This window comes from Monodelphis domestica, chromosome 7 (genome assembly GCF_027887165.1).
Source record: "Monodelphis domestica isolate mMonDom1 chromosome 7, mMonDom1.pri, whole genome shotgun sequence".
NCBI lineage: Eukaryota > Metazoa > Chordata > Mammalia > Didelphimorphia > Didelphidae > Monodelphis > Monodelphis domestica.
In genome coordinates, this window is record NC_077233.1 from 183124681 (window position 1) to 183144388 (window position 19708).

Consider the following 19708-nt stretch of genomic DNA (forward strand, 5'->3'; position numbering starts at 1 on the left):
GAGTTATATATATACAAATATAATACATAGTTTTTGTTTCTGTGCAAACTCATACAGATAAGAAATTTCTTTGTCTGTTTGAATTTTCCACAGAAATTTATATATCAGTATGAATTTTGTGTGTTGCCATTATGCATGTGTTATATACTTACCCAGTCCATGACATTTCCTTCCACATTGTGTTTATGTGTAGTATATGTATGTATATATGTGATTTTAACATGTATGTTCCATTCTTACATGACCTCATGACCACAAGTCCAAAATTTCAAAGTCTTTCCATGTCTTTTGATGTCAACTGTAGAGAACTTTGTGTCTTGGTTTTTTCATCTGTGCTGGATACACTTGTTGTCTGTCATCGGTTCTTGACTGAATTCGTTAATATTCTTTAATATTCAGGAACATATAGGAACATTCAGGAACATGCATGCGGGTAAGGTTTTATATTTGTATGTATGTAAGATTGAAATTTTTCATTGTGCATGGAAATAAGATATGAATTCTTCATGTGCGCTTGTCAGTATTCATGAGTTGTTCTTCATGTGTTCTTCAAGCTTTTCATATGATCATCTTCATGAATGGGTGTATGTAGTATGTTGTAGTATAAGTTCTTAGTTATGATTATGAATTTTATATTCTCTTACCTTTTGATGTTTGAGTTTTCACAAGGGGATTTATTGTTTGCTCTCTTTAATGTTCATGTTAAGATATGTTGGCTTTTTGAAATTTCTTGGAGATAGAATTTTGATATAATGTATTTCATTTAGTAGTAGAGTTATGTTTTCATAGTGAAATAACGCTGTTACTTTCTTTGTTGTTATGATTGTTGGCAGAGACTTTGTAGAGACTTTTCTTTGGAACTAATTTTAAAGTGCCTGTTTTTCTTTCCTGTCTATTTTACTGTCTATCTTTCTATCCGGGGCTGTTTCATTTGCTTTAGCAGTGCTTACTTGTTCTAATTTTTACTCTCATGTGCTTTCCTTTATTTTAACATGTACAGTGCTCTCTTGACTGTTCTTTCTGTTTTGTATTTCATAGCTTTCCTTTCTTAGGGACTGTTGTTGATTATTGCTAGGGCTATTTCTGTTGTTGATTATGACTAGGGCTATTTGTTTCAGATGTCATATTTATGCATCTTCATTGATGCTTATGTTATGGGTGTGATGCAATTTTACATGTGAACCTTTATAGATGTTGGGGTTGTCATTATGGCCATTCTTGGACCGATCCATCTTGGTTCTGTAGGAGATTCTCTATTAAAGTTCTTGACATATACTTTGTCTCCTGGTTTTTCTTATGCAATGAAAAATCTAGTGGTATTCTTGGTATTCTTTGCACAAGAAAACCCAGTTTCCTCAGTTTGTCTAATCTACTTTGTATTTGTTTTAAATATTCATGAAGTACACATTCCCCTTTTAACATGGATAGGTATGATGGCTTTACTGTTCTACCATGCCAAAGTGGTTGACCATATAGCATTTCAAATGGTGATATATGTAAGTTAGTTCTTGGTCTAGTTCTTACATTGAACAAAGCAAGAGGTATAACATCTATCCCTTTTAAGTGTGCGTAGGCAGCTAGCCTGGTGCTACTCCAGTAACAACAGTAGTGTGGAGGTGGTGACTTCAAGACCCACCTCTGCAGTCCTTGGGAGTAACATCCGTCTAGTTGCCTACCAGAGGCTCTTGAGAGAGGCCCTTTGAAACAATCTCTTGCTGGAAGACTCTTTGAGGAAGGACGCTGGCCTGGTGTCACTTGTATCCTTGTTTAGTCAGACCTTGTGGTGAGTGTTAAAAAACTGACTGATTCCTCTCTTAAGGCTCAGGTCTAGGCCATATTGGCTTGAGGCTCTTCATACTTATTCCTTTCTTACTCTCTCTCTTTCTTTGATTACTCATTGTATTGTTAATTAAAATCTCTAGAAAACCCAATTGACTTGGGTATTTGAATAATTGGGAATATTTCCCTGGCAACCACCTTATATTTGATTTTAAAACCCAAGACACTGTAGTGAAACATACTCACCCTCTCTTATATCTATCACAATTTATATCTTCCATTATTTTAATCACTACAGTTTAAGACCTCAAGCATTTTAAATCTCACAGTTTATGGCAACCTTACGAAGTTGGTGAGAAACCCTGAAAAGACTTCTGTGAAATCTCTTTCCTTTATCTCTTTGCCTTATTACTTGTCTATCAGCCAGTTTTGTTTTCTTTTTTAACTTGACTTCAATTTACAGCTGCAAGAACGGGTGAGTAAAAAACCTTTTTGATTCTCCTTAAATTAAGCTGTTTTAGATCTTAACAACAGGGCCCTAAGGTCCTGGCTAGCAATTGCCTAAATTAGGATTAGAAAAAACCTGGGAAAACTTTTTGGCCTTGCCCTACTTCCCATGTTTTTACTTTAGAAATATGGAGTCACAGACAGTTCAGACACAGACAGTTCAGAACTTAGTTAACAACTGGAGTTTCAGTAAATACTTTGTTCTTTTCTTAGTACAAGCATTGGTCTGCAGCTTACTTAGCAGCTGGCTCATCAGTACCATAAACTGTGAGATTTAAAATGGTTGAGGTCTTAAACTGTAGTGATTAAAATAGTGGAAGATATAAATTGTGATAGATATAAGAGAGGGTGAGTATGTTTCACTACAGTGTCTTGGGTTTTAAAATCAAATATAAGGTGGTTGCCAGGGAAATATTCCCAATTATTCAAATACCCAAGTCAATTGGGTTTTCTAGAGATTTTAATTAACAATACAATGAGTAATCAAAGAAAGAGAGAGAGAGTAAGAAAGGAATAAGTATGAAGGGCCTCAAGCCAATATGGCCTAGACCTGAGTCTTAAAAGAGAAATCAGTCAGTTTTTTAACACTCACCACAAGGTCTGACTAAACAAGGATACAAGTGACACCAGGCCAGCGTCCTTCCTCAAAGAGTCTTCCAGCCAGAGATTGTTTCAAAGGGCCTCTCTCAAGAGCCTCCAGAGCTCCTACCCCAGAGGGACAGAGCCCCTCAGAGGAGCTCCTCAAGGAGCTCTCCTTCAGAATGAGAGTCAGAAATCGAGCCCCTGAATGAGATCCAAGCTCTTATTTTTAAGGGCAAAATTTCCTCTGTCACCTCCCCTAAGTCCTTACATCTACCAATCACTGTAGATGTTTCTAAAGGACTGCCCATTTTGAATTCACTTTTCTTTGGAACTAATTTTAAAGTGCCTGTTTTTCTTTCCTGTCTATTTTACTGTCTATCTTTCTATCCGGGGCTGTTTCATTTGCTTTAGCAGTGCTTACTTGTTCTAATTTTTACTCTCATGTGCTTTCCTTTATTTTAACATGTACAGTGCTCTCTTGACTGTTCTTTCTGTTTTGTTAGTTTTAATCTCTGTAGTAAGTGAGGAAAAAATGCTGCTGTGTCGACAAATTTCGTTAAGAAAAAACCTCTGAATAAGTTATTACCCTTTTAGGTTTAAGTAGTTTACAAGTTTCCCCACCTTTATAGGTACTTAGTATCCCATTGTATCAATTCTAAAACAGTCATGACTCAAAGAACTTCCTGTCCCTTCCATAAGCATGGATCAAAGTACTTTCATTGTTTAGCAAGCCATTTTCTGTCCTAAAGCAGTCTTAAGTAGGGTGGAGCAGGGACACTCCCATAGCTAGGAGCCCCCACACTCAAGTAGAGTTCTCACCATCTGCTAGGGAATTTTTTTAAGTAGAAGATTCCCCAATGGAGGAAACCCCTAACATTCATAAGTCTGAGAAATGTTGAGGTTTACAGAATAGAGTTTACCTATCTGTGTCTTCAATTCTTTGTTCATTCTTTCCACCTGGCTGGAACTTTGGGGTCAATAAACCAAGTCATAATTACATTTGATCCCCAAGTTCTTGTAGATTTCTTGCAGAACTTGGGAAGGGAAATGGGACCCCCTGTTTGAGTCTATGGTTTTGGGAATGCCATGTCTAGGTATTATCTCTTTTAATAGAAATCTCACTACTATTGCTGTGTCATTTTTCTTGGATGGATATGCTTCAAACCATCTTGTAAGTCTATCCACAATCACCAATGCATATTTGTATCCTTTGTCTTTGGGCATATTAATATAATCAATTTGAATACATTGGAAAGGCATGTAGCTGAGTGGTCTGCCTCCCAATGCTATGTTTTTAAAATGTCCTTGATTATATTTTCTGCATGTTTCACATGCCTGACAAGTTCTAATGGCACTTGTTGTTATTCTTGGTACCATCCAAAACCTCTGTATTGTATCCAGAATCCCTTGCACCCTGTAATGTCCTTTTGCACGAATTATGGTGCATAGATGTTGATATAGTTTTTTAGGGAGAATTGGTTTACTCGCTTGAGCAAACCAAATGCCTTTGATTAGTTTAGCACCTAGTTGTTTCTTCCATGACTGTATTTCTTCTCTGTTGTAAACTTCGGTGAGATTGTGTCTTTCAATCAGAGACAAATTCAGCACACAGTGGGGTCCAAACCTCACAGCGTATTTTGAAGTTATGTCTGCTCTGACATTCCCTAGGTGTGTTCTGTCCTTTCCATGTGTATGTGCCTTGCAATGAATTATGGCCACCTCCTTTGGAAGTTCTACAGCTTTTATAAGATGGTCTATTAACTTGCCATATGCAATTGGTTTTTTAGCCAAGGTTTTAAATCCTCTGTTTTTCCATATGTAAGCAGATGAATATAAGGTGAAAAAAGCATAATTTGAATCCACATTAACATAACCCTTTTTCCTTTAGCTAACTCTAAGGCAACAAGCAGAGCCTTCAGCTTGGTTCCTTGGGCACTAACATGACTTGGCAATGATGCATGCCAAAGGGTTTTGTCATTGTTAACTACCACTGCCCCTGTGACTCTCCTCCCATTGTGAATATAGGAGGACTCATCAGTGTATATAACTCTATTTATGGATTGATAAGAGGTGTGTCTTTAAGTTGTTCATTGTGTTTATGCATAATTTCTACTACTTGATTGCAGTCATGCAATTTTTCTCCGTCTAATGGCAATTCTGGAATCAGAGTCACGAGTTCAATGATGCACATCTATGAATAGTGATGTTATCATTGCCTAACAAAGTGATTTCATACTGGGATATTCTTGCATCTGTGAATGAATGCATATTCTGCAACCTTAGCAGTTTTTCTATTTGACATGCAGAATACATATACAACTTGCTTCAAACTAAATAAACCATAATTTTGGCTTCATCATTCTCTCCTTACAATCTCTGCATATTTGGGCTTAGTCCCTGCATTTATAGCTTCCCTCATTTCCTGAAGTTTGCTGCTTCCTGACTTGATATTAAAGAGCAGTGGTTACAGCATGTATTTTTCTGCTTATTATAGGTGCCTTGTGTGTTCTTGTTGTTAACCTCACACTTCTTTATGAGAAAACAGTCTTTTATTAGGTGTCCAGTTCTGTGACAGAAAAAGCATTGCCTGGTCTTCCTTTGTAGTTTCCTTTGTTGATAGACAGGTTTCGTGTATGTTTTGACCATGGGAATATTTTTTATTTCCTGATTCTCCTTTTCCTTTAGATTTTGCTCTGATTCGTGTAATTTCTGTTTTAATTCTGTCACTTGTCTATTCTGTTCTGTGTGACTGTCAAAAATGTATGATGCAGAGTCCCTTAGTTCTGTTAAATTCACTGAATCATACTTGGGAAAGTAGTGTTTGAAGAAATTCCCAAGGTGTGATGTGCAACCTTTCAGAAATTGTCTTCTAACATGAGCCATAGATTCTTCCAAATCCTTTTCTATACCCATGATAGCCTCTATGTTCTCAGAAAGGTGGTCTATGAAAGTAGCTGGATGCTCGCCCTTTTCTTGTACCATTTTGTTAAATTTACCCCAAGCATTTGGCTTGGAACAAAACACCTTATAGCTTGGAGCAAGTCCTCTCTGCATTTCCTCAGATAGGTAATGCTTATAGAGTTAGAGAAGTCAAAATCCTTTCTTTGCTGCTCAGTTGGCCAGCTCATCAGGGTGCTCTCAAATCTTGTTTTGTCAATGAATTGGCAATGTTCATGGGGGCTAAACAGTTCTACCAAAAGGAACTCAGTATCTTCAAAACTTGGCTTAAAAATACAGAAAGCTCTTTTCAATTCCTTATGAGATCTATGGGGCTCAGAGATAAATTTTGGAAACCTTTTCTTTATAGAATCCAATTCTTGAGTTGTGAATTGCTTATGGACTCTGGAGTGTAACACTCCAGCTGTATCAGAGATCTTAGTAATGTCTTTTAGTGGAAAAACTTTTTCAGCCACTTTGTTTACAGTAGTGTCCTTGTCCTTGTCATTTCCCTGTACACCCAATTTGTTTTTCTTGGCCTTCTTTTCTTTATGCTTTGGTACTTTGTCTGCCTGTCCATTTCCCTTATCTTTGATCTGATCTAACCCCTTTGCCTTTAAAAATTCTTCAAACATGTTTTTCACCAGTACTTCCAAATTGGTGTCAACTACCATGATTTGTGCTGTTGTCTTTGGAACTATAAATTTATAAATGTTCTTCAGGTAGGTAAGAGTTTGTATTGCAGCCATTTAACAATGTAAAACTGTGTTAGTACTTGCCATAGAATAGTGTCTTTCTGAAATGACATGTTTAGTATGAAAGTGGTGGTATTTGTTATATACCCCATGGATTCTAAAATTATAGTTGTCATGGTACTATACAGGATATTGTATATCCAATATCCTGCAATTATTGCCAACACTATCATTCCAAATATTATTTGTTTAAACAACTTGTCTTCTTTTTGGCTTCCTCTGGGTAAGATGTGAGTATGGTCTGTTCAGGGTGCCAATAGGTGGCAGTGTCCCTAAGTTCATTAAGTGAGATGGTGTCAAACTTGGGCAATAGTTCCTGAATAAATCCCTCAAGTGCTTATCATAGCCCTTGAGAAATTGTCTCCTCATGTGTACCTCTGATTCTTTTGAATCAGGGTTTAAGTCCAATAGTCCCTTGGCTTTTTTCAATAAGGTGATCAATAAATGCACTGAGGTGTTCATTTTTTTCTTGGGATAATCTGTCAAATTTTCCCCATGCATTCAGTCTTTCAGACAAATGCTTCATTCCCTTCAATAGATCCTCACAGCATTTTTTTTAGATAGGCCATTGATCTTGGATGAGAAAAATCCAGATCCTCAAAGACTTCTGGCCAGCTTGTGAGTGAGGAATTTTTTCTAGTTTGTTCAATAAAGTTTTTGTGTTCCTGGTGCATAAAAAGTTCAGATAAAAGAATTTCTACATCCTCAAAGTCAGATTCATAGAGGTGGAATGCTCTTTTTATCTCTTTGATTGCAAGATAAGACTTTGATAAAAATTTAGGCATGCATTTATGTAAAGACTCTAAGTCATGGGTGGTGAATGACTTATGAACCTTTGCATGTAAGATGCCAGAGTTATTAGTGACCCTATTAGCTACATCATGCAAAGGCATAATCTTTTGAATCCTTGATGCATTTGCAAGATTGTTAACAGATGCATTAATTGGTGCCTTGTTGCTTTGTGCCTGTATGTCATTGGCAAGGTCACTTCCCCCTACTGCCCCTAATGGTGCTTCATTATTAATATTAGTAACTACTTGTTTTCTCTGCATGTAATCCTGGCATATCTCATATATCATGATAATAGGGATCCGATCAAACAATGCTTCTAATCTATTATCAATATACTAGAGCATGTACAGTTTTCTTTTGGAAGATCAGGTTGACACCAGCTTTGATATTCTTTAAGATGTCAGTCACTGCCACAAACACCACATTAATTTGGGGTATGGTTTGCTAAGAGGTAATTTACGTCTAGATAATTCATTGGTACCTGTGTCCATCCCATAGTCATATTGTTTAATGTCCCCAGAACATTGTCTATCATCCCTGCCACTGTATTATAAATTATACAGTGGCCCCAATAAATTGCAATTATTCCTACCACAGCTGACCATAGTACATGTTTCCCATTATATCTTTCCTAGGCTCTAAGTGCCAGAAGCTAACAGTTAGGAAATGGTTGTTATCCCCAAAGCTTTGCTTCTAACCAGGATCCTAAAATGGCGAGATCCTATAAGATGATAGCCCTAGTACAGCCTTCCTTTTACAATGGCTTCACTTCCTCAGTTTTCCAACTGACTAGTTGTAATGAAATGAGAGTGAGGAGAAGAGGTTTGAAGATTTTCCCCCTTCTGCTTTCCCTCCTTAACTATGGCTGCTCTCCCAGATTTGCTCTTGTCTTCTTGTCCCCCTCTCCACTACTAGAGACCAAAGGGTTTCTTCCTAGGAAGATGTCTCTCCCCTTGATCTATTCACTCACACTTGATTCACAGCTTGGGGAAAAATAACTACTTTATGTCAATTAAATCAGGGTAATACAAAGGAATAACTGTCAGGGAAAGAATGGGAAGGAAAAGTGGAAAAGGGGATCCCTGTCTCTATCTAAAACCCTTTTCCCTCCCTCCTTGAGTGTCACATGGTGGAGAGTGGCATGATGCTCTGCTGTCTGGCAAGAGGGATTTGTCATTCATCACTAGCCCTACCCCCATCCCTTCCTTTCTGTACATGGCTTGGTCTGTTTCTTCACAGTCATGCTCTCATCTCTTGCCCTGGTGAAGGAAAGCTTGGTTTCTCTTTCAAACCAGCATCTGGAACAAAATGGGAGGTGAAAGTACTAAGGCAGCTTCTTTGCTCATACCTGTCCCAGCTTGCCATAGATTGTCCCATTCATTCAAAACTGCTGATGCTTTTCACTTTGCAAGTCATAAAAGTGAATCAATTCTTTCACTTATAACTCTTAATCTCCAACCCAGAAAATTGTTTGATAAATATATGTTAGAGTTGTAGAATCCATTTATCCTTCTTCTCTTGTACATGGCCCCCCAAAGTCTTATTCCCATATAATGAAGTTCGTGAAGCAATAATGTAAACAGGAACCATATCTATCCTATTAAAAGCCAATAACAATAAAAGAGAAACTGAAAGTAACTATTTTCAGATTGGATTTCTGGGAAAAAGCTCCAGTTCTTATAATTCTTTATTTTAAATTTCATTATTTTTTTAGCATTCTCTTCCTTATAAATTTTAAATTGCAAATTCTTTCCCTCCTTCCTACCCTCTAGCAGTATCACTGAGAAGTAAAAAAAATAGGATATCAATAATACATGGGAATATTGTGCAAAACATATTTCTTTATTTCAAAAAAGCAAGAAAAATAAAGAAAGTGAGAAATTTATCCTTTAATTACTCTTGGAGATCATCAGTTTTCATTCTGGAAATGCATAGCCTTTTTTCATTCTGATTCCTTTGGAATGGCCTCACAGTTAATCATCATTAACTATTAACTAATAACAACATTGCTATTACTGTGTACAGCGGTCTCTTGGTTCTTCTCGCTTCACTTTGCATCAGATCATACAGGGCTTTCCACGTTTTCCTGAAACCATCCTCCTTGTTATTTCTTATAGCCCAATAGCACTCCATCACAATCATATGCCACAACTTGTTCAACCATTCCCCTATTGATAAGCATCCCCTTGATTTCCAATTCTTTTCCTACACAAAAAGAACTGATATAAATATTTTGTATGTATAAATTCCTTTCCTTTTTTATCTTTTTGGAATATAGATCTAGGACATACATAGTTTTATAGTCCTTTGGTCATAGTTCCAAATTGTTCTCCAGAATGGTTAGATCAGTTCAGAATTCCAATAACAGTCTATTTGCATACCTATTTCCCCCTCATCACCTCTAGCATTTTTCATTTCTGACAGGTATAAGGTGGTACCTCAGAGTTGTTTTAATTTACCTTTATTTAATCAATAGTAATTTAGGGCATTGTTTCATCTGACTATAAATAGCTTTGATTTCTTCTTCTGAAAACTGCCTGTTATTATACTTATACTTATAAATTGGGGGGGGGTGGCCCTTAGTTTTATGAATTTGACTCGGTTCTATACTCAGAATGTATTTGAAAATTGAGGCCTTTATCAAAGAAACTTCATATAATTTTTTTTATAATATTCAATTGTCTGTGGTACCTTTTAAGAAAATGTTGTCCCTTTAAATTAAGTCTATAGTTGCTTTTGCTTTGTCTGAATTCGTGATTGCTACCCCTGCCTTTTTTACTTCAGCTGAATGAAGCAAAATAGATTCTGCTTTAGTCATTTATCTTACCTATGTATATCTTTCTGTTTCAAATGTGTCTCTTATAAACAACATATTGTTGGATTCGGTTTCCAATTCAGACTGCTATCTGCTTCAGTTTTATAGGTGAAAGCAACCCATTCATATTCACAGTTATGATTACTGTATATTTCCCTCAATCCCATTTTCTTTTTTCTTATCTTTCATTTTAATCCTATACCTTCTTAAAAGTCTATTCTGATGGGGAATATAGAGGACTCAGTGGATAGAGAACCAGTCCTGGAGACTAATGACTCCATGAGATATCAAGAAACAGAATGAAAATTCCTAGGAATATTCTAGCCAAATTCTTTCACATGGGAGCTCTGGAATTCCTAGGTATCTTCATTTTGGAATCTCTTTCAGGAGGTGTATTCTTTTAATTTCTACCTTACCCTCTGGATCTAAGATATCTAGGCAGTTTTGATTGAAAATTTCTTTAAATATGATGCTTAGTCTCTTTCTTTAATCATGGTTTTCATATAATCCAATAATTCTTAAATATCTCTTGATCTATTTTCCAAGTCAGTTGTTTTCACAATGGGATAGTTCACATTTTATTCAATTTAAACTTTTTTTTACTTTGTTTTATTGTTTCTTGATGTTTCATGGGTCATTAGCTTACATTTGCTCAATACTCATTTCTTAAATTATTTTCTTCAGAGAACTTTTTAACCTCTTTTTCCATTTGGTCAATCTGCTTTTCAAGAAGTTCTTTTCTTCAATGGATTTTTACATCTCCTTTTCCATCTGATCTATTCTGGTTTTTAAATTATTTTAAAATCATTTTCTTCTGTATTTTATGTACCTCTTTTCATAATTTCTTGACTCACTATCATTTATTTTCCCATTTTCCCTCTGCAACTCTTATCCATTTCTTTAAAATTTTTAGGAATTCTTGTTGCAACAAGCATTTTTTCTTTGAATCTTTGTAGCTGTTTTCACATTGTCTTCTTTTGATTTTATGTCTTGGTCTTCCTTGCAACTATTGTAGCTTTTTATGGTCCAATGCTTTTTGTTTGTTTGTTTGATCATTTTTCTAGCCTACTTCTTGACTTTGAAGTTTATATTAAAGTTGAGCTTTGCTTACCTGTGTTTGGGGAGGCACTGTCCAAAGATTCAGGGTTTTTCATGCTGTTGTTTTCAGAGCTAGTTTTGGGTGTCTGCAAGTTTTGGGTGTTTCTGAGGTGGTATGATTATGGGAAAACTGTAGTCACTGTTTTCCTGGTCTGAATTCTGGTCTTTACACAGGAAGGGCCCCTGGACCTCTGCAGCCACAAGCACTAGAATTCTTTTTGTACCTGCTCCCATATGACTGACCACTAGTGCTCCTTTCCACCCTGGATCCATAATGCAGAACTGCATATGAGCATTAGCGTTACCAATCAGTGCCAGCTGTGCTCAGTGCCAGCAAAGGGCCCCCTGTAATCTCTTTCTAACCAGTTGTCTAACCCCCTTATTAACCTTGGATGAGTCCTTGAAGCTACTGCAGCTGGTATTACAACCAGTGCAGCCAATGGTTCAAGCCTAGAGCCACGTAGAGTCAAGACAAATGGAAGTAGAAGTCAAAACAAAGTAGATGTAGCATCAGGATCAGCATAGTGTAGACACCCTGAAACTACCAGAGTGTCAAGGTTTGGTGGGGGAGGGGATGATATGTTTTTCCTGATTCAATGGTCAAAGCCAGTAGAATAAGAGCTCTCTTAGATCAGACCCTGTCTTTTTGTTTTCATTTTGTATCCCCAGGAACTTAAACATAGTAGGTGCTAATAAATGTGTATTGGATTAGATAAGAAGACAAGTCTGAGGAACACATATGAAGTTGGTTGAGGGTTTATACATTATGTAGAGTACCAAGACCTGAGAGTTAAATAACCCAGTAAGGCTGATGAATGTCTTGGACTCTGGAGCCTTCATTTTTTATACAATGAAGAAGATAAAATAAATGGCCTCTGAGTACCTTTCTATCTCTAAATCATATAATTTTCTGGCAAGATTATTTCTATGAAGCCTTCTAATATCAATCTTTTTTTCTTTAGAGAGGAACTTTGAAACTTGGGAGAATTGCCTGGGGAGCATTTTGAAAGTGTATCTTTGATGGGCAATTGGAGAGTGAAAATTAGCCCTTCTTTTTGCCCCATGGAGAAAAGATAAGAGAAAATATGCCAGAAACTACATATAAGGGACACTTGCAGATAACAGGAAGATTTTCCTAGCACGTGATGATGTCAAATACTGGCTAATGCTATGTTGGAAAATGAAATATTTTTTTTTTTCTGAAGGTCCTTAAAATCAGGATAAATTTTCATGTAGAATCCCCACTGCCCAGGATATTTTTTCATTTGCATTACAACTGGCAAGTTGAGTCTCAGAGGTTGGTTGCTATCTTTAGTTTCAAAGATTATTCTGTGAGGCTCCTCTTCTTCTAAAATTATATCTTATGAATTCCCATGGAAGGGCTTTCCATTAGCCAATAGTCACAAATTCATAGCATTTTCTATAATGGTGTAATAAGAACAACAGTTTTAGAACGTTCCTGTAAACCTGGGACACACTTTTCATAGACGCACATAGCATATATGAGTGAGCACAAACTTGGAGTATATACGGAGGATACAAATATAGCTAAGACAGCTCATGCCTTCTTGGATGTATAGGGCCTCGATGGTCTTTTTGTCCTCATGGGATTTTTGCATATTCCCATCTGGGCACAGTATTTCTGCCAAAATTCCTCAGTTAGAGTCCCAAGTCCTATTCCTATCTACAGCTCAGTTCTTAAGGGTCAGGACTCACTCTTTGAATTCTACAAGCTCTTCTTTGCTGCCTGAGTTCCTAAACCTTGAAGCTGTTTGAATATTGCCATTCTCTGAATAATCACGTAGACATACACCCACATATATGTGTGTTATATGTTATATATGTATATGTGTGTATATGCGTCTATGTATATGTGTATATATCTATTCCCTGATGAATTCCGGGTCTCCTAGCTCTACTTTAAATTCTCATGACCCATGGTGGGGAGGGGATTGGAAAGAAAATCTCTTCCTCTTCCTCCCCACAGTCACCCACTCTACCTACTCTTTGGTGTAAGAACGGGTTTTACATTCCACAGAGTTGCTCCTGACTAGTCTGTATCAAATTGATGGATTTATCGACAGACTCCAAGACTGGCAGATTTAGCTATTTAAAGGCTATTGGAGGCATGGCCAATTTTTAGGTTCTCATCCTAATTCAGTCAAATAATTTATTTATATTTCATAAAAGGATAATAAAGGGTGGCAGAATTTTTACAGTTAGTTACTTTGTTAATGCTTAATTACCTCTTATCTGCCCTTTACTATCTGTGATTACATGAGTATGTTTGGTGTAGTCACAAATAACAGAAGGGAGAAGAGAAATAAATTGGCCAAATACCAACTTTCCCCTTTAGTCATCTTAACAGGGTAGATAATAAATAATCCTTCTTGGAAGCAGAGCAATGGACCAGGGGACATTTTAAAATCCTTTTCAGCTTGAAAATGAGTCCCTATTCATAGTACACATCAAAGTATGACATCATTATTTGGGCATAACAGACTCCTGTAACATCAAACAAGAGCTGGTGATATGAAGGCATTGAGTAGCCAATGAGACAAAAGTGCAAAAGGACCTTGAAAACAGCAATCACAATCATAATCCAAAGAATGAATAACAGAGGCCATACAAGATAGCATCACCACTTGTATCCTGTACAGGGAATTAGGAAGATTTAAGTTCTCTGTGATCTTAGGCAAATAACTCACCCTTTTTCAGCTTCGGTTTCTTATCTGTAAAATGGGCATAATAATAGCACCTACCTCACTAGGTTATTGTGAGGACCAAATGAGATTATACATGTAAAAAAAAACTTGCAAATCTTAAAGAGCTAAATAAATACTGGGTATTATTAGTAGTAAAACCAGATTCATAGGTACAGTGTATACTTTAGAAGCCATACTCTCTTGGGATCTGTCAAAAAGAGGATGCAAGGTTGGTTGGGGGTGGTTTTCAATTTTTTTACTCAGAACATTTAACACCCTTGAGTATTCTGATGTCCAAAGGACTCCTTTTCAACTTAACCTATTTGACATTTCCCATTTATCTCTCCAACTTCCTTATCCACAATGCCATTTGAAGGTTTTTAGGTGCTTTTAAATAAATCCAGACATCATACTGAGTAGGTATCATCATGTCCATTTTATAGAGAAAGAAAGCAAAGCCCAGAAAGGGCAAATAAGGGGACAGAGCCAAGACTAGAACTCAGGTTTTCTGACTCTTCACCCCCAAAAGCTTGCTAATTAGGGTCTGACTATAGCCCTGAAGTTCAACTTATGGTTTAATCTGCTATCAGAATATAAAATAGCTGCATCCTCAATGTGTTGATACTGTGATATCATCTACAATTTTATATTATTTTATTTTTTAAACCTTTACCTTCTCTCTTAGAATCAATACTGATTCTTGGTTCCAAGGAAGAGTGTGGTAAGCTAGACAATAGAGGTTAAGTGACTTGCCCAGGATCACAGAGCTAGAAAGTATCTGAGGCCAGATATGAACACAGGAATTCCCATCTCTGGGTTTGGTCCTCAATCCACTGAGCCACCAAACTGCTCCCTCTTGTACATTTTTAAATGGAATCCAGTGGAATTTGTCCCAAAAATAGAGATCACAGAAAGAGGTGATAGTACTAAGGGAAGGCTATAGTTAAAAAAACTATTCACTCACGTGGTGGAAATTCTCAGGTTCCATTATTTCACAGTAGTCATGTCTCCCCAAATGCTTCTTAATTTCCATTTCCCAAACATGATATTTTGACAAAGATAGACACTGGCAGCCGATGTCAATTTGGGCTTCATCTCTGCTTCAGTCATTTCATAATTCTAATTTTAAGTTGCACTCAAGAGAGTTCAGTTCTACAGCCATCCAATACAGTCACAGTAGTAAAGGGAAATAAATGCTAGTCTTGAGCAATTATTTAAGGGAACATCAGCATAGTGAGACTTGTCTCTTTTGCAATCTAGTTTCTCTAGTCTGGACCCTGGCTAGAGAGGAAGGGACCCAGTAATGGCTGGGTAATGCCTTAATACTGATTCTCTAAAGGCCCTCTCCTTTGTTGTTTAGTCATTTTCAGTCATCACTAACTCTTCATGACTTCTTTTGGGGTTTTCTTGGCAAAGATACTCAATTGATTTGCCATTTCCTTCTCCAGCTTGTTTTATAGATGAGGAAACTGAGGCAAAAGGAGTTAAGTGACTGGTCCAAGGTTACACAGTTAGTGTTTGAGGCTGGATTTAAACTCAGGTCTTCCTGATGTTAGGCTAGGTACTCTATCCACTGAGCCATCTAGCTTCCCTCCATTTGATATTCCAGCTCGTACTATCAGATCATTAAAAACTAGATCTATTCTACACTCTCCCTGCCTAGGTCCCAGGTGTTTAGGTGACCCATCTAGACCTAGTGATTAATGGTAAAACTAAGAAAAAAAGATCCAGAAATTGGAAAGAAGCAGAATGAAAATTTCCCAATCCAAGAGGCACCAGATGATTTGTCTACAAGAAGGAAGTTGAGGTCCCAAGTATATCCAGACCTAAGAAAAAAGTCCAGATAGGACCATACTTTTCCAGACTAATATATCCCCATGTCTGGTGGATCAAGACAAAACACTGATTTTCCAATCTACAATCACCTTGTTTTCAGGCTATAATTTCATGTCTTAGCCAAATGGAAGAAAAAGCACTGAGGAGATCTACCTGATAAAGGTTGGGGACAAAAAAGTCAGTTCTTTGTTGGCATCTCAGTGAGGAAAGGGGTCATGGTGCAATTGAGATGCACTAGATATAATTTTCCTGAGATAAAAGAGGATCCTAAGACCTATAAGACATCAAAGAATGTCATATTGTTCTTGATTTAGAGCTAAAGTGGTTTTTTTAAAGCATACTTATTTTTATTTTTAATATATAACAATAGATGTAACAATGATATAATAGTTATCTGTTATAAATACATATTAAATTATAATAAATCTGCTTACCCAAGAGAAAGGAATTTTCACATTAGCTATGTCCAACAATGTCTCTTTCTTTTTCTTTCCATTCTCACCCTTCTCCCTTCCTCCCAAGAAGGTAGATAATATTATATAGGTGGTACATACATTATCATATAATACATATTTCCCTGTTCATCATGTTTTGAAACAAAAGGCATATTGCTTACACTAGAGAAACATCAATGGAGGAAATAATGTGAAGAATGGTATGTTTCAATTTGCATTTGGATTCTGTTCCTTCTATGGCAGTGAATAGCATTTCTCATCATGAGTCCCTTGGAGTTGTTCTGGATCCTGACTTGTTGATAATAGGTTGTCATTCAGAGTTGATCATTAGACATTATAGAATGGAGTGTTGAGATCACCTTGGGTAGATCTTTATTTTACAGGTTAGGAAACTGAGTCACGCTGAAATTTATTTGCCTAGTTGTTATCTCATGGACTGCTGGGAAGGATTTTGGCAATCTTTTAGCTTCTTGCTTGGCTTTCTCCTTGGAGCCTCCAACACTCTTATCTTGTATCATATTGAGTTGATTGATATAGGTTATCCTTACCCCACTACACAATATATTGCTTCTTGAGGGTTTTGTGATTATTCACCTTTGGGTCTCCAATACCAAACAAAGGTACATAGTTCATGCTTAGCATACAGTAGATGCATTAGTGAATTGTATTGAATATAGCACAACACATTTAGGATCATAGTATTTTGAGCAGGAAGGACCTTACAGACCAAGTCCTACTTGCTTCATTTTACAGAAAAGAAAACTGGAACCCAGAAGAGATTCCTACCAAAGTCACCTAGGTAGACTATGGAGTCAAGTCCTCTGACTCCACATCCCATACTCTTTGCACCTCCTTGTGATAGACCTAGCTACTCTCAGCAATACAGTGATCCAGGACAGCTCAGAGGACTTATGACAAAGAAAGCTATCCACCTCTTGTGAAAGAGCAGTTGGAGTAGAAATGCGGATTGTAGCATATGATTTATCACTTGACTATTTGGGTATGTGACTTGGGCTTTTGGTATTACAGGATTACTCACCTACAAAAATGAGTATCCTGGAGGTGTGTTAGCTCTGGGAGCAGGGAGAGAAAAAGGGAGGGAGATAATATGAATTATATGGCTTTGGAGAGATTATGTGGAAATTAGTTATTAAAATAAAATAAAGAAAAAATTTAAAGACTACCTCCTTTCACAGAAAATAAAATTGAGGCTCAGAAAGGTGAAATAACCTGGAATTATAGAATGTAAAACCTGAAAGGGCCTTTCAAGATCTAATTCCCATAAGTCGCTTTTTGTTGTTCAGTCATTTCAGTCATGTCCGACTCTTTGTGACCCCATTTTGTGTGAGCCCCTGGCAGAGATACTGGAGTGATTCAGCATTTCCTTCTCCAGCACATTTTACAAATGAGGAAACTGAAGCAAATAGGATTAAGTGACTTGACTGGGGTCACTTAGCTGGTAAGTGCCTGTGGTTGAATTTGAACTCAGATCTTCCTGACACCTAACTACCCTATCCCAAAGTATCTCCATTTTAATAGTAACGAAGTGGAATCTCACAGAGATGACTTGCTCAAGGTCACAAAGCTAAATGGCAAAAGTTAGTTTCTGCCTGTTGTCACTTAGGTTATACAAAAGAGGGAATTTTCACCTCTAAATTAATCCCTCCTTTGAAAAAGGAAAACAAGAATTTGAGCACCACTCCATCTGAGTTTTCTATATGCTGGTGCTTAATGATTGCCTACATATCATAGGTCTGGGTCCATGTAGATAGTGTCTGCCCCCTTTATTTCTAATAGATGTTTTTTCACAGGACTGATACTGGGGTATGGAGGCACCAGGGTAGCAGTCCATGAGAGAGGTAATCTTGTTTCTCCATAGTATCTTCCTTCAAAAAAAGTTGTCCATCAACTTAAAGGCATTAAAGTTCATTAGTGAGCTAGTTAATGAAAAGCGAGTAGTTTCTTTCCAAAAGAGTTGTATGAAATCTGTGCTTTGAGGAGTGATTAAGGACAGCAGATAAGTCATTTCTGGGTGCAGAGAGTAGTGTAGTCAGAGCTCTAGTCTTAGAATTAGGAAGATTTGGGTTCAAATCTGGACTTGGGCTTACTAGGTGGCAACTCTGAACAATCCTCAATTCCTCACTTTCTCTCCACCCTACTGCCCCACCCAATATGTTGCCAAGGCTTATTGATGTATAATAACTCTTCCATGATCCCCTTGTCTCCTCTGACACTGCCACCACCCTCATCTAGGCACTTATCACCTCCATCCTACATTAATGTAACACTCTGTGGGTGTTTCCTGTCACATGTCTGCCCAGTCCATTCTTTCCTCTGCTCAGCTGTCAGAGGGATGATCTTCTTACATTGTAGGTCTGATGATGTCCCTCTCCTCCCCACCCCTCAATCAATACACTCCAGTGGCTTCCTATTACTTCTGGGATCAAATATGAAATTCTCGGTTTGCTTTTAAGTCCTTTAAAACTCTTCTAGTTTTCTTATACTTTATACCCACATGTGTACTCTGGAATCCAAATGGTACTAGCTTCCTTGCTTTTCCTAGAACAAGATACTCCATCCCCTCCATAAGCACTTTCTTACATCTGGAATGCTCTTCCTCTTTAAGTCCAAGCCAAAATCCCATCTTTTCCAGGAAGCCCTCTCAATCCCTCTGCATTCTAGTACCTTCCCTCTATTGATTATCTCCAATATATTCTGTATATACCTTTTTTTTTTCCTACATTGATGTTTCTTTTTTTTTTTTAAATTTTTTTTAAACCCTTACCACCTTCCATCTTGAATACTGTGTATTGGCTCCAAGGCAGAAGAGTGGTAAGGGCTAGGCAATGGGGGTTAAGTGACTTGCCCAGGATCACACAGCTGGGAAGTGTCTGAGGCCAGATTTGAACCTAGGATCTCCTTCTCTAAGCCTGACTCTCATATCCACTGAGCCACCCAACTGCCCCTATATTACTGTTTCTGTGTTGTCTCCCTCATTACTATGAGTTCTTTGAAAGCACTGGATTGTCTTTTACCTTTCTTTATATTCCCAGCTTTTAGCACGGTGCTTGATACATAGCAGTTATTTAATAACTGCTTATTGAGTTAAGAACACATCCCCCCCAAAATCTTTTTGTTAATCAGATACTGCCCATAGGTGACTACTGTTTTAAGGGTGTACAAAGAACAAGTCAAGGATAGCTTTTGAACCTTTGCCCCTGGGCATGATTGAGTCTTTAACTCAATAGTCCATAATAGCCAGAGTTGGGGATCAGGAGCTCTCCAGCGACTGTGGGGACTGCTTGCTCAGACTACCATGAACGCCTGAAGACCTGCTCCCCAGGGACCAGACTCCAAAAGCTTCTGATACCAAGTGTCGGTGTCTTTCTGACCTTCCTAGCCACCCAACCCTCCGATTCCCTCTGCAGCTTGCATTGGTCTGGCTCC

The 19708-nt window shown here is 37.5% G+C and overlaps 1 protein-coding gene across 1 annotated transcript in view; it reads left to right on the plus strand.

Annotated features, from left to right (window-relative positions):
* CIITA (class II major histocompatibility complex transactivator) overlaps nt 1–19708 on the plus strand; it is a 118297-nt gene that overhangs the window by 24236 nt on the left and 74353 nt on the right. The window lies entirely within an intron of this gene.